Here is a 16,607-nt window from a genome sequence, read left to right on the forward strand (position 1 = left end):
TCAAAAGGTAATGACCAATCGAGTGGCTGCATAATAGGAGCAGATATCAAAGCTTCCTTTATCCTGCAAAAAGCATTCATACAGTCAGTATCAAAATGAAATTCCACTTTTTTACTCAATAAATTGTTAAGAGGTTTAGAAATCTTAGAGATTGATGAATCTCCTGTAAAATCCAGCGTGCCCTAGAAAACTTCTCACTCATTTCACAGATGTCGGGGGTGGCATTTTCTCAATAATTTCTACCTTTACTTTATCCACCTCAATACCCCTATTTGATACAAGATGTCCTAAAATAATTCCTTCTTGTACCATAAAATGGCACTTTTCCCAATTCAAAACTAAATTAAACTCTTCACATCTCTGCAAAACTTTAGACAAGTTAGATAAGCATTCATCGAAAGATTTACCATACACAGAAAAATCATCCATGAACACTTCCATAATATCCTCAATCATGTCAGAAAATATGGACATCATACATCTTTGAAATGTAGCTGGGGCATTACATAGTCCAAATGACATCCTTCGATATGCAAAGGTACCATAGGGACATGTGAAGGTGGTTTTGTAACACCCCTAATTTTTAAATTTATTATTTTGGGTAAATATTGATATTTTATTTTATTTGAAATTTTAGGAAATTATTTGAAATTTTTTGGATTTTAGAAATCGGGTTCGATTTTCTAAAAATATAAACTTTGATGATTTTTAAAAATTAATTTAAAGACCACGTGGCAAAACTAAAAATATATTTGGAGTCTATGAACTTTTCTGAGTTTTCTAGAATTTTTTTGGAATTTTTGGACCTAGTTTTCGGTCCCAAGGCAGAGTAAAAATTTCAAAATTTTGTATCATGAATCGAACTGGCCGAATCAAACTGGACCGGATCAGACTAGTCGAATTGGACCGGCCTTTCTTCTTCCTTTTTCTTCCTCTCCCGCGCGCATTCTCCTTATTCTCTCTCTCTCTCTCTCTCCCGTTTTCTCTCTCCTTTCACCCCAGCCCGGTGGCCAGCCGTCTCCCCTGCCACCCCAGTCCGCCGGCACACCTCCCCAGCCGCCCCAGCTCGCCGGCCGCATCCTGGAGCGTCGGCATTTGTCGCACGAAGCGACGCGACGCGCAAGCACGCCGCTTCGTCTTCCCGGTCGAAATCTGGCCGATCCAGCCACCAATCGGGCTGGGTCTTGTGTCTAAACCCATCTACTCGTCGAGAGCTTTTAATAGACACTAAGAACACCAAAATCCATAGAGTGGTTTGTCCAATTTTTGCCTGGGAAGTTTTAACCCATTTTGACTTTTGGGTTAGATTTCTCGCAAACCGTGAACCCCACGAGAAAACCGAGAGTACCAGGGTGCATTAGCTTTAGATAGTTATAGAGATTATGGTTAAAATTGATATTTTACTCTCTGAGTCGAACGCTCACTCCTGTTCAATATTTTTCCAGGCCACAGGATGATATTTTTGAGGTTAACATGCTTTTCTCCCTCGCAGGTCGTCTATTCATGTTTGTGTAATTCTATAAACTTCTAGAATTTTCGCATGTGTTAGAAGTATTTATTGAATTGGGTCTGTAATATAAATTATTATTTTGGACCTGTAAACTTATTATTTTATGCATGTTGATGGACTGAATGAGGAAGGTGAGCTCCCATTTATTTTTATGTTGTTATGAGTATGTGGAGGGTAAGCTGAGCTCCCCACTTGATATATATTGTGTTTACAGATCAGGTGAGTCAAAAACTCCCCGTTGAAAGGTCCATTTTATGGCCGGACTCTGTCCAGTTGAATTCTTGAAATTGGGCCCAAATGGGCCTTAGAGTTGGGTTAATGAATAGTTAGGCTTACTACGGGCCTCGGGTGCTTTACGCTGGCCCAGGTCCTAGTGCTGGTCCGGCCCATAGGTTGGGTCGTGGCAAATGTGGTATCAGAGCTTAGGCTCCAGATTCTTAGGGATTGTTTGTCTAAAGTGTTGGGAAGAGTCTAATAGGAGTCACATGCAGAAAATATGGTCCACATTCATCTTGCATTGTCATCTTTGCTTCTAGTTTCTACTTCATATAATTTTGTATAAATACAAGTCTATAGAGCTATGTAACATGTTGTTTTGAATTTTGTGGGCTAATGCTGCTGAATTTCAGGAAAATGCGTAGAAGTAGGAGAGCTACCACTGCACCAGAACCAGATGTGCCTGATGAGGTGTTAGCACAGGATGAGGCGCCTGCTCCGAAGAGGCGGGGTAGGAGGCCTGGAGCTGCTCAAGTAGAAGAGCAGCTGCCACCAGTTCAGAATTAGTCTTTTATGGCACAGGGTCCCATGGACCCAATGGCAGCTACTCTAGCTGGATTGCAGAGAACCATTGACGTGATGGCGCAGTATATGGTCCACCCTCCACAGCAGTAGCAATCCACCGCACCAAGAGGGGAACCTTACAAACAGATCATCAATTTTAAAAAGTTGGTGCCTGGTACTTATGATGTGTCAGTGATGCCTATCGATTTTTGGATTCTGTGAGCGGCGAGAGCAGTACAGATTGGTAATGAAGGCTTATAGAGTGTATACAACATGTCATGGGGCCTATGCCTAGACAATGGATGAATGACTACATATTACCTCGGATGGAGGGTTTGTCGTGGACTCAGTTTGTGGAACTGTTCATCAACAGATTTGTACCAGAAAGTTTCAGAGATCAAAAGCAGTGGGCCATTGAGGCCTTAAGACAGAATGGCAGGTCTGTAGATGAATATGCTACAGAATTTCTGGAATTGAGCAGGTATGCCCATACAGTAGTAGCTACAGAAACTATAAAGGTGAAGAGATTCCTAAAGGGGCTTGACAGGAGGTATGCAAACCTGGCCATGATATCGGATCAGTCTTTTGATGTGGTGGTTGATCGAGCCAGAGAGATTGAGATTAGCTATGCTGTGGATGACAGCGAAAGAACAAAGAAAAACAGAGCAGAGGGTTCTTCAGGTGTTCCCCATATGGGTGCTCCGGATAGTGGTGGCCAGAGTAATTACAGAGGAAGAAGTAGGAACAAGAATAGTGGTTTTAGACACAAATCCCGAGGGTTCAGACCAGAGTACGGATCCAGCAGTGGTCACAGTTCGGGGTACAGCAGTTCTGGGTCTGGGTCAGGATCCTCCTTGGCACCTTGTGCACAGTGTGGAAGAGGACATTTAGGACCTTGTATGATGGGTTCAGGAGTATGCTTCAGTTGTGGCCAACCAGGTCACTTTGCTAGGGAATGCCCCATGTTCAGTGAGCCACAGATGGGGTCACAGGGTTCTGTTGCAAATGTTCCTCGTCAGTTGTATCCTGGTGCTTCCAGCATGGCGGCGATCGATTCGATGGCCGAGGACAAGGGGGACGTGGATTTGGAGGCAGATCAGGAGGTAGAAGTCAGCATCAGGGTTCTGCCACTCAAGGTAGGGGTCAAGCTCGGGTTTTCACCCTGACCCATCAGGATGCTCAGGCTTCCAATGCAGTTGTGGTTGGTATTCTTCTGGTCTGTTCCTATGAGGCTCGTGTTTTGATAGATCTATGTGCTACGCACTAATTTGTCTCCCCTGTGTTTGCCATGAGATTGGGTAGAAACCCTACAACTTTAGAATACCCTTTGTCTGTAGCTACCCCACTTAGTGGCAACATAAATGTAGATATGGTTTTTTCAGGTAGCCCAGTAGTAGTGGATGGAAAGATCCTCCCAGCAAACTTGGTTCCTCTAGCAGTAATGGATTTTGATGTAATCTTGGGAATGGATTGGTTGGCAACTCATTATGCCACTTTAGACTGTAGGAATAAAAAGGTGTATTCCACATACCTAGTGTGGAAGAATTTAGTTTTGATGGCGACAGGAGCGTGGCTCCATATAATTTGGTGTCAGCAATTAGTGCTAGAAAAATGTTGAAGCGTGGATGTCAAGGGTATTTGGCATTGGTAAGAGATACATCTGTAGAAGGTGTTAATATGGAAAATGTTCCTGTTGTTAGAGAATTCATGGATGTCTTCCCTGAGGAGCTTCCAGGGTTGCCACCAGAAAGGGAAATAGAGTTTTGCATTGATGTTGTGCTGGGTACAAACCCCATATCAATGCCGCCTTACAGGATGGCACCAGCAGAATTAAAAGAGTTAAAGGAGCAACTACAGGAGCTTCTGGACAAGGGTTTCATATGTCCGAGCACTTCACCTTGGGGTGCTCCTGTTCTATTTGTAAGAAAGAAAGATGGGTCATTGAGGTTGTGTATTGACTATAGACAGCTGAACAAGGTGACTATCAAGAACAAGTATCCACTTCCTCGGATCGATGATCTGTTTGATCAGCTCCAAGGGGCTAGATTCTTTTCCAAGATAGACCTGCGACCAGGCTACCATCAGTTGAGAATTAGGAATGAGGACGTGTCCAAAACAGCATTCAGGACAAGATATGGTCATTATGAGTTCTTGGTGTTTTCTTTTGGACTCACTAATGCACCAGCAGCCTTCATGGACTTGATGAACCGGGTGTTCAAGCCATTTTTGGACCGTTTCATCATCATATTTATAGATGACATTTTGGTATACTCTCAGACCGAGGAAGAACACGTGTGGCACTTGAGGATGGGGTTGCAGACTTTGAGGGAGCACCAGCTATATGCCAAATTTTCAAAATGTGAATTTTGGCTAGAAAGCATCTCATTCTTGGGACACGCGGTTTCTAGTGAAGGTATTCAAGTGGATCCCAAGAAAATTAAAACTGTAACTGATTGGCTTAGGCCTACAACAGTCACTGAGTTGCGAAGTTTTCTGAGTCTAGCTGGCTACTATAGGCATTTTATGCAAGATTTTTCCAGGATAGCGGCTCCCCTAACTAAGTTAACTCGGAAGAATGTTCCATTCATTTGGACAGATGACTTTGAGGAGAGTTTCCAGAAGCTTAAGGAGTGTCTAACCACCACTCTAGTGTTGACACTACCAATGAGTGGTGAGGGATATACCGTGTACTGTGACGCCTCCAGAGTTAGCTTAGGGTGTGTTTTGATGCAAAATGGAAAAGTAGTGGCTTATGCTTCAAGGCAGTTGAAGAGGCATGAGCAGAACTACCCCACCCATGATTTGGAAATGGCGGCTGTAGTCTTTGCACTAAAAATCTGGAGACACTACCTGTATGGTGAAGTGTGCGAGATATACACCGACCACAAGAGTTTGAAGTACATCTTCCAACAGAGGGACTTAAACTTGAGACAGAGGAAATGGATGGAGCTTCTAAAGGACTATGATTGCACCATCCAGTACCACCTTGGGAAGGCCAATGTAGTAGCAGATGCTTTGAGCAGAAAATCTTCTAGTAGCTTGGCGCACATTTCAGCAGAGAATAGACCATTGATTCAGGAAGTACATGAGTTGATGGATCAAGGTTTAATCCTAGATCTTTCAGATGAGGGGGTATTGTTGGCTCATTTTTCAATGAGGCCAGACTTGGGAGACAGAATTAGAGTTTCCCAGCACAGACACCAACAATTGATGAAAATCATAGAAAGAGTACAGCAAGGTGAAGGGGGTGATTTTGGATTTGCCAATGATGGTGCCCTTATGCAAGGTTCTAGAATATGTGTGCCCGATGTAGACAATCTCAGAAATGAAATCATGCAAGAGGCACACTATACACTGTACAATATCCACCCAGGCTCTACCAAGATGTACCATGATGTGAAAGATAGTTATTGGTAGAATGGCATGAAGAGAGACATAGCAGACTTTGTGTCCAAGTGCTTGACTTGTCAGAAGGTGAAGTTTGAATACCAGAGACCGTCAGGGAAGCTGCAAGAGCTCCCTATCCCAGAATGGAAGTGGGAAATGATTACTATGGATTTTGTGACTGGGTTGCCTCGTACCACGCGAGGACATGATTCGATATGGGTAATTGTAGATCGCCTGACTAAATCAGCTCACTTCTTGCCTGTGAAGACTACATATTTTGTGGCACAGTATGCCCGGCTTTACATTCAAGAAATAGTCAGATTGCATGGAGTTCCTGCTTCCATAATATCTGATAGAGGGCCCCAGTTCACTTCTCGGTTTTGGAGGAAGTTGCAGGAGGCACTTGGCACACAGTTGAACTTTAGTACTGCTTTCCACCCTCAGACAGAAAGACAGTCCGAAAGGACAATCCAAACACTGGAAGACATGCTTCGCATGAGTGTTTTGGATTTTGGAGGTCAATGGGATGATCAACTAGCTTTGGTGGAGTTTGCCTACAACAACAGTTACCATTCCAGCATAGGGATGGCACCCTATGAGGCATTATATGGAAGAAAGTGTAGGTCTCCTCTATGTTGGACGGAAATGGGAGAAGCGAAAGTGCATGATGTAGACCTAGTGCAGTACACTTCAGAGATAGTTCCTTTAATCAAGGAACGATTGAAAACAGCTTTCAGTAAGCAGAAGAGTTATGCAGACCTCAAACGGAGGGATGTGGAGTTTGCAGTAGGCGACTATGTATTCCTTAAGGTTTCTCTAATGAAGGGAGTCATGAGATTTGGAAAGAAGGGCAAGTTGGCACCTCGGTATATTGGACCTTTTGAGGTTATTGATAGAGTTGGAGCAGTTGCCTACCGGTTGGAGCTACCACCCAACCTTTCTCATGATCATCCTGTGTTTCATATCTCCATGCTCAGAAAATACATTCCAGATCCTTCTCATGTACTACAGCCTGATGTAATAGAGCTAAAAGAGAACTTGACGTTTGAGGAGTAACCTGTAGCCATAGTGGACTGCCAAGTGAGGCAACTAAGATCAAAACAGATCCCTATAGTTAAGGTTTTGTGGAGGAGCCAGTCAGTGGAAGAGTGCACCTAAGAGTCAGATCGGGATATGCGTAGCAAGTACCCTTATCTATTCAATGTGTAATCCTGTACTTTATTCTGCCTTGTGTAAAATTCGAGGACGAATTTTTTGTAAGGGGGGAAGAATGTAACACCCCTAATTTTTAAATTTATTATTTTGGGTAAATATTGATATTTTATTTTATTTGAAATTTTAGGAAATTATTTAAAATTTTTTGGATTTTAGAAATCGAGTTTAATTTTCCGAAAATATAAACTTTGATGATTTTTAAAAATTAATTTAAAGACCACGTGGCAAAACTAAAAATATATTTGGAGTCTACAAACTTTTTTGAGTTTTCTAGAATTTTTTTGGAATTTTTAGATCTTATTTTAGATCCCAAGGCAGAATAAAAAATTTAAAATTTTATATCCTGAATCGAACCGGCCGAATCGAACCGGACTAGATCTGACCGGTCAAATCGGACTGGCCTTTCTTCTTCCTTTTTCTTCCTCTCCCGTTTTCTCTCTACTCCCACCCAAGCCCGTCGGCCCGGTAATCGCCCGCTAACCCAGCGCTGCACTTCCCCGCCTTACTCGCGGCCAAGGCTGGCGGCCGGCAATCATCGCACGAAGTGACGCGACGCTCAAGCGTGCTGCTTCGTCTTCCCGGTCGAAATCCGGCCGATCTGGCCACCAATCGGGCTGAGTCTTGTGTCTAAACCCATCTACTCGTCGAGAGCTTTCCATAGACACCAAGAACATCGAAATCCATCGAGCGGTTTGTCCAATTTTTGTTCAGGAAGTTTTAGCCCATTTTGACTTTTGGGCTAGATTTCTCGCAAACCGTGAACCCCACGAGAAAACCGAGAGTACTAAAATGCTCCACTCGTCGAGAGCTTCGCGGCAATATAAATTTCAAAATTTTTCGACACCATTTTTCGGTGGGTCCCATGGAACTTCGTAGTGTTTTTCTGAGTATTAAATGAGCTTAGAAAATTTCGTAAAATTTATGTACTAACCCCCATGTTGTGGGCTTCGTGTAGGTATCTTCAATTCGCGGAAATTCAACAGTTGTCCAGGTCTGTGAATTTTTGGCCAGACAAACTGATTACCGAAAAAGTCTCCAAATCGGATCGAGATTTTGGCTACCCCACCATTGTCAGACATCCCGAGCGCGTCCCCAAAGTAGGAATCGGCATAGGTAAACCCGAACCTTTCTTTTTCGTAATTTTCTAGTGCTTAAAAGAGATTAAAAATCTGTAAAATATTCGTAGTAGCTTAGAAAATTATGATTCTTTTTGCAATAGCCTAGTAATATTGCTAAGGACCGCAGGGCAAAGTTTTAGAATTTTTAGAGCTTATTTGGGCAGTTTTTGCAAAAATGATCAATTATAAGGACTAAACTGTAAATTTACATATTGTGACTGAGGACTGTTTGGATGGGCCCAGGAGGGGCTTTGTGATGTAATTGAGTTGTGAGTGTATGATTTGTGAATATAGAAGTGCGTTTTGAGCCCTTTTGCAGGTTGGGTAGGTCCTAGGTATAGGGGAGACTCTGCCGGATTTTCGGCATGACTTAGGACGTATTTGATTTTTTTTCTTAGCTTGTATTGAGTCAAATTTATTAAATGATTGTAATAAAATTGTCAGGTGAGTCGGGACAGCCTTCTTCCTGCACCCAGCCGCCAAAGTGACCGCTGTCAAGTCTGTAAGTAAAATATTAATTTTAATTGTAATTTCACTATTATTATATGTTCAAGCATGCCCATGCATCACTTATATGTATGTATCTATGTAGTTAAACTCTAGACACATTTTATGTTGCATTCATAACGGTTAAAGTGCCATGGATGTTGTTGTGGTAATTTGGAACAGTGTGCGTGCGTTGGCGTGCGTGTGATGTGGTGTTGACTATGGATAGGACGGGTAGACACGGCTTGAGATCTTCGCTGGGACCTAGTCCTTCGGCGTAGACACGGCTTGAGTTCTTTGCTGAGACCCCGATTTGGTTTATTAAGCGAAAGTCCGGCTTGAGTTCTTCACTGGCACAGGTTGGATTTAAGAGAGCTGTATAGGAGATCAGCTCCCATATATTATGATTGATATTAATGGGTGTGTGAGTGCTCCAAATTACCTTTTGATGCTATGATGTGAAATTATTGCTGATGTTGCATTTCACTCTACAGGGTGCATTAGCTTTAGATAGTTATAGAGATTATGGTTAAAATTGATATTTTACTCTCTGAGTCGAACGCTCACTCCTGTTCAATATTTTTCCAGGCCACAGGAGGATATTTTTGAGCTTAACCTGCTTTTCTCCCTCGCAGGTCGTCTATTCATGTTTGTGTAATTCTATAAACTTATAGAATTTTCGCATGTGTTAGAAGTATTTATTGAATTGGGTTTGTAATATAAATTGTTATTTTGGACCTGTAAACTTATTATTTTATGCATGTTGATGGACTGGATGAGGGAGCTGAGCTCCCATTTATTTTTATGTTGTTATGAGTATGTGGAGGGTGAGCTGAGCTCCCCACTTGATATATATTGTGTTTACAGGTCGGATGAGTCAAAAACTCCCCGTTGAAAGGTCCATCTTATGGCCGGACTCTGTCCGGTTGAATTCTTGAAATTGGGCCTAAATGGGCCTTAGAGTTGGGTTAATGAATGTTAGGCTTACTACGGGCCTCGGGGGCTTTAGGCTGGCCCAGGTCCTAGTGCCGATCTGGCTCATAGGTTGGGTCGTGACAGGTTTTGTCTTGATCATCTGGGTGAATAGGGATCTGAAAGAACCCTGAATAGCCATCCAAATAGCAGAAATAAGAATGATGAGCTAATCTCTCAAGCATCTGATCTATAAATGGTAATGGAAAGTGGTCCTTTCTAGTTGCATTATTCAACTTCCTATAGTTTATACACATTCTCCATCCAGTTACAGTCCTTGTAGGTATTAGTTCATCATTTTCATTTTTCACTACTGTGATGCCCCCTTTTTTGGGTACAACATGAACTGGACTTACCCAATTGCTATCAGAAACAGCGTAAATGATACCTGCATCAAGCAATTTCAAGATTTCCTTTTTCACAACCTCTTTCATATTTGGATTCAATCTTCTCTGTGACTCTCTAGAGGCTTTATGATTATTTTCCAACAAAATTCTATGCATGCACACAGAAGGATGTGTTCCTTTAATATCATCAATGGTATAACCAATTATCCTTCTATGCTTTCTAAGAATTCTTAATAATTTTCCAACTTCACAATCATTCAGTTTAGCACTAACGATCACAGGATATGTAGAATTTTGACCAAGAAAAGCATACCTGAGATTTGTTGGAAGAGGTTTCAACTCTACCTTCGGTGCTTCACTTTTTTCAAGCTTTGATGATGAAGTTGTATCTTGCTTCAAATCTCTAATCTTCTCAATAGTAGCCATAGGCAAAGGTGGATTTCCTTCCAAGATTGTAGCATATTCTGCAGCTTCTTCAATCTCATCCCCCTTTTTGATGTTATAAACCAAATAAGCTTCTAAGGGATCTTCAGGATGTTGCTTTTTGAGCACTTCTCTGACCACTTCATCTATCACATCAATTCTCAAGCATGAATTTGAATCATCTTTCTTTTTCATTGCTTGAAACAAATTAAATTCAACTTTTTCTTCCCCAACTTCTAATGTAAGTCTTCCATTTTTTACATCAATCACAGCTCTAGTAGTAGCAAGGAAAGGTCTACCAAGAATAATAGGAATGTGTACATCCTCCTCCATCTCCAATACTACAAATGTAACACCCCTATTTGTATAGCCTGGTATATTTCACTGTTCCGGTGACCGGTGTCGGTCCGGACAATTAAGGGGATTAGAACCATACTTAAGACAACTAGAGAAACCATAAACACAAATAATTAGTAATGTTCAATTAGTTAAGTATAAATAAGAAAAACAGAACATAAGAAGTTAAACGAGCCGAGAGTCACAGCGATGGGTGACCTCCTCGGGAACGACTGCGAAAATGTGACGCTGCGGTCCTTAGGACCCTTATGAACACAGTGGAAAACAGAACATCATGAAAAAGAACTGTTAAGCCAGTCAAATAATTAGGTCAGGGAGCCGGAAGAAATATGGAATTATTTGCAAATCGGGATGAACCGGCGAGGGGCAATTTGGTCAATTGACCCTGAGAGCTGAATCCTGACCTAACTGTCAAATAAAATCGGAGAAAAGAAAATTTTGGGATCAAGAATTAAATTAAAGAGCTAATAGAAAAATATATGAAAAAGAAAAAGAAAAAAATTTGGAAAAGGTGAAAAAGCTTATTAAATCATGCATGACATCATGCATGATGCAATAAACTTAATAATTAAAAATTTAAATTTTAGGATAATTTTGTCTTACTAAATATTTAAAAAAAAACGCATAAAAGAAAAAGAGAAAAAAAAAAGAAAATTGAATAATGACATCACCAAATGACATAAGATATGACATCAAAATTAATTTTAATTTAATTAACCAATTTGACTAAGTCAAATTTTGCATAAATACACATTAAATGAGAAAAAAAAATGAAAAGAGATCCATCTTCTTCTTCCCGTAGCTCTCTTTCTCTCTTTCTCCCAAAGCTCTCTCACCCTTAAAACCTCCATGAAAGCTCATCTTTGAGCTTGAAAAACCAAAAATCTCACCATAGAAAATTACTCTACCATGGTTAAAGCTTGTTTTGGCAACTAGAAGAGGTGATTGAAGAATAAAGAAAGAAGAAAGGAAGAGGTTTGAAGGGAAAGAAAATTCTGCACTAAGGTTAGTAAACTAAATTTGATTTTCTAGTTGAATTAGTTGTGTTTATAGCTTAATTAACTTAGAAATAAACTTAAAATGAAAAGAAATTAATTATTGGAGGACTAAATGGAAATTCTGGCAGCTAGGGTTTGTGATAAAAAGCATGTGTTTTGATTGAATTTCTTATGTTAGGCAAGCTTATGTGAATGTGGTAATGAGATTGAAATGTTTAGATTTGGTTAAATGCAAAAAAATTGTGAACTAGGGTTTTGGGACTTAGGGTTTATGAACAAAAAATGTGAGAAATGAGTAAATAATGTCTTTGACCTATTATGAAGTGAAAAATGGTCATTTGTGACCAAATGAGTTGTGTTGGAATGGTTGGAATTAAAGTTAAATTCGGAGGGAGTGTGGTCATGCTGCCAAGTCAACTTTGAAGGACCAAAAATGAAATTTTACAAGTCCAATTGATATGGTACCAATTGGGGATGAAAATAGACATAAAATGACACAATTTTAATTTAGGAACCATGCCCAAAAAGTGACCAAAACCTAGTGAACAAATTGACCAAAGTTGGATAAGTGCAGTCTGCCACTGTACAAACTGACCAAATGAACAGTATTTGTTCATTTGGTCATAACTCGAGCTAATCAGATCCAAATGACCTGAAATTTTACCAGTGGTTAGATGAGATATAGACCTAAAACTTTCATGAAGAACACAAGTCCAAATTCTACCAGCAACCAAGTCATTTGGCCACCCCAAGTTAGTGACCCAAAACTGCCAGCACCAAATTTGCCCAGAAAATCTGAGTTGTTTTTAATCCGGCAGCCATGGTTCAAATGGCCATAACTTGAGCTACAAAACTCCAATTGGGGTGATTCAAAAATGAGAATAAACTTAAGACATTAAGGAACATTTTCTATGAAGGAAATTTTGCCAAATTCCAACAGTAAAATTACCAATGGAACAGTGCATCTAGGGATACCAAAACTCAAAATTTGACAATTTTACCTAAAGGACTTAAGCTTTGAGAAAATGACCAAAACCAACAAATTTAATGACCAAAATGTGGTATGTGGGTGAAGTTGAGTTTCCATACCTATTAAGCCTTAAAGAGTCAACAATTTGAATTGAATAGTGTAGTGAATAGTATCTCGAAACACAAAAACTTCGAGAACGTCGAAATTAGTACATTAAAGCTAGGTAAAAATGAAGTGAAATTTATTTTTGGATTTATGCTAAGTTATGGTACTGAAACACTGTGAAATTGTGTGTTTCAGCTGAAAAAGACTTAGAAGCTCTGAGAGACTGAGTCAAGGCCTAGAGGCGACTCACGTCAGGTTTGTGCATAGTAATTATTGTTTAAATATATGATTCTTGAAAAATTGATTTTTCTTGAGTTAATTACGAATTGTGTTACCATTTATGATTGTGAATATGACTTTGAAAATTTACTAGATTTCCAATAAATTATTTGAATAAATTATTTTGAATTGATTTTATGTTCACACTAAGCATGACAGTATCACATTATTCCTCCTCCATTTATGGGGTTGAGATCGTTTATTTTCCTCCCTCTCTGGCTTGCCAGTTGAGGTTGAGATCGGATGAGTACTCATTAGCTAGCTAGCCACCTCCCTCATTGATTTCGATTAATGAGGTTGTACATTGCTTTGTCGTGGTGTACAACACGGCATTGATCGGAAATTTTGTGTCATGGCTTAAGTTGTGTATGATTTTGGCAACACTGTGTTTATTAAATTATTTGATTAAATTATGTTATTATGAGCTTTAATAATTTGTGAAATGTGATTGAGAAATATTTAAATTGTGTTTCATCAATGAATGATTTATGTATTGTATTTCAAATTTTTATTGTGCACCACTGAGTATTTTTTTTATACTCAGCGATAGCTTATTTTGCTATCGCAGATAAGAGCAAGGAGAAAGCAGCAGAGTGAGCTGCTATTGACTTGAGAACTACATCGGTCTGTTTGTTCGGGTATTATTTTATACCCTTATAGTTAATTTTGATGTAAATATAGGAATGTTGTATGTATCAATGTAAAGTTGAGCAGTTGTAAAATAAATTATAATAATATTATTTTTAGATTTCCTTTTGTAAATTAATGTTTGTACTTGGAAATTTCATACTTTATGCCATGTGAATGAAATTATTAAATATTTTGTGATGATAAATTTTGATTGAATTGTGGAATTATTTTGAAATGAATTGAATTGAGTTGATTTGAGGTTTATTGGAGGTTGGGAGTTGTGAAAATTTTTTGAAAGTGTTTTTCTCAGGTATTTGAAGAACTGTTTTCTCCAATTACAAATGGAACTCTGTCAAAATTTTTATAAAATTTGCGGTAAAATTAAAATAGACAAAAATCTTTTCTAGTATTTAAACTTTGAATAAATGGTTTTTAATTCCTACCAAAATGCTCACCACTTCCAAAATGTAAGAAAATTGTTTTAAAATCCCTTGTAGGGTACTTAATGAGTTATCAGTAGGTGAAGTTCGGTAGTTCATTAAGTATTCTACGGGATCATGTTATGCCTTACAGAGGGGTAAGGTGCGACAACAAAATCTACTGGTATGAAAAATTTTCCAACCTTTAGAGGAACATTCTCAATCATCCCAATTGGAAATTTAATAGACCTATCTGCTAACTGTAGTGAAATGGTAGTAGGCTTCATTTCTCCAATCTTCATTTTCTCATAGATAGACAATGGCATTAGACTAACATTGGCTCCAAGATCACATAAAGCCTTATCTATACTGATATTCCCAATGTGACATGGTATGGAAAAACTACCAGGATCTTTCAGTTTGGGTGGAAGTTTATTTTGCAAAATAGCATTGCTTTCTTCTGTGAGAGCTACGGTCTCAAATTCCTCCAATTTCTTCTTATTAGACAAAATCTCCTTCAAAAATTTAGCATATTAAGGCATTTGTGCTAAGGCATCGGTGAAAGGAATAGTCACATGCAAAGACTTCAATATCTCCAAAAACTTCCCAAATTGTTTATCCAACTTCACTTTCTGGAACCTTTGTGGGAATGGTAAAGGTGGCATGTAGGCTTTAGGTGCTACATATTTAGGTTCTTCCTCTTTGCTCTCTCTCTCTTTACTTCCTTTTTCTTCCACTGAACTCTCTTTCTCAGCTTCAATTCTAACTTCAACTTCAGTTTGTTCATCTCCTTCTCTGTTTTTCTCTTCTTCAATTTTCTCTTCAATCTTTTTATCTCCACTCTCTAATATTTTTCCACTTCTCAATGTAATAGCCTTGCAATGCTTCCTTGAATTTTCTGGTTGGCTAGGGAGCTTCCCAAATGCTTTGTTATTTGAAGAGCTAGCTTGTTGAGCTATTTGATTTTCTAACATCTTATTGTGTGTTGCCATTTTATCTACTTTAGATGCTAATTGAGAAATCATTTCTTGTTGACTTTAATAGCTCACAAGTAGAGTCTCAATCATAGCTTCTAATCTAGCTGTCTTGTCTGGTTATGCTTGTTGTGGTAGAGATGGAGCAAGTGCATTTTGAGGTTTAGGAATTCCAGGAGGAGGACCTCTATTCTGCTGAAAATTCTGATGTTGTTGATACCCAGAAGGTTGCTGAAAATTCTGGTGTTGTCCTTGTCTACCTCCCCAAGAAAAATTGGGGTGGTTTCTCCATGCTGGATCATAAGTTGCAGAAAATGAGTTACCACCTGGTCTTTGATTGTAGTTCCCCACATAATCCACTTGCTCACTTGAAAAATCTTGACTAAGTGCAAAAAAATCAGCCGCACAATTGACATTTGCAGCTCCAACTTCTACTGAATTATTAGAACCTCCAGTTGAAGAATCTACTTTTATGCTTAGCTTGTCCATTTTCCTTGTCAAAGCATCAAACTTAACATTAATCATATTCATGGCATCAAGCTCGAACATACCAGCTGGTTTCTTGATCTCATTCCTCTCATAACTCCATTGGTAGTTGTTATAAGCAATTTTATCAAGAGCAGAAAAAGCTTCATCTTCATATTTCTCCATAAGATCACCTCCAGAAGATGCATCAATTGTACTTCTAATAGCTGGTGAAACTCCATTGTAAAATTGTTGAACAAGCATCCACTTAGGAATCCCATGATGTGGACATCTCCTTTGCAAATCCTTGTACCTCTCCCATGCTTCATATAAGCTCTCATCATCTCTAGGTTTAAAAGAAGTCAGCTCATTTCTTAGCTTAACTGTCTTACTTGATGGAAAATATTGAGCTAAAAATGCTTGAGAAAGTTCATCCCAAGTTGTGATAGAACCCGATGGCAAAGAATGTAACCACTCTCTAGCTCGGTCCTTTAAAGAAAAAGGAAATAATCTGAGTCGAATTGCATCATCAGAAACTCCATTTATCTTCAACATATCACGAATCTCAAGAAAGTGTGCTAGATGCACATGTGGACTTTCACTTGGACTTCCCCCATATTGTGATTGTTGGTCTTGTGATACTTGGTATGAAATTCCCAATGTTATGATAGGCATGATCCTTCACAGAGCGGTTGTTATTGTTGTTGGCCATTTCTTCTTGTAATTGCTCTTGCTCTTGTGCTCTTTCTTGTTGTTGTTGAGCTTTAAATTCACCTTTTCTCCTCTTACATTCTGCTCTTAAAGCTCTTGCTGTCTTTTCTATTTCCAAATCAAAGAAAAGATTGATTTCTTCACTTTTTGTCCTTCTCATAAAATAAAGCACCTGAAAAACAAAATAAATAAATTCTTAAAGTAAAATGGTAAAAAGAAAATAAAATAAAATGCCCAAATTAACCAAACAAACAATCGTTCAATATCAAACAAAAAACAAATCCCTGGCAACGGCTCCAAAAACTTAGTGTGCGAGTCCGCAAGTATACGAGTCGTCTCAAGTAATAAAGTAATGAGTCAAGTATCGTTCCCACGAGGATTTGCCATTTGAGTACCGAACTATGAATGAAGCGATTATTTGGGCTAATGATTGATGAATAAATGGTAAATGTAAATGAGCA

General features: G+C 39.1%; 1 non-coding gene across 1 annotated transcript; it reads left to right on the forward strand.

Annotated features, from left to right (window-relative positions):
• Positions 1 to 15,709: 15,709 nt before the first annotated feature.
• Positions 15,710 to 15,816, forward strand: LOC131176112 (small nucleolar RNA R71). The gene has a single exon (XR_009146240.1). It is a non-coding gene; the product is annotated as a small nucleolar RNA R71 (small nucleolar RNA).
• Positions 15,817 to 16,607: the final 791 nt, after the last annotated feature.

The sequence above is a fragment of the Hevea brasiliensis genome, chromosome 18 (genome assembly GCF_030052815.1).
Source record: "Hevea brasiliensis isolate MT/VB/25A 57/8 chromosome 18, ASM3005281v1, whole genome shotgun sequence".
In the NCBI taxonomy this organism is placed as follows: Eukaryota; Viridiplantae; Streptophyta; class Magnoliopsida; order Malpighiales; family Euphorbiaceae; genus Hevea; species Hevea brasiliensis.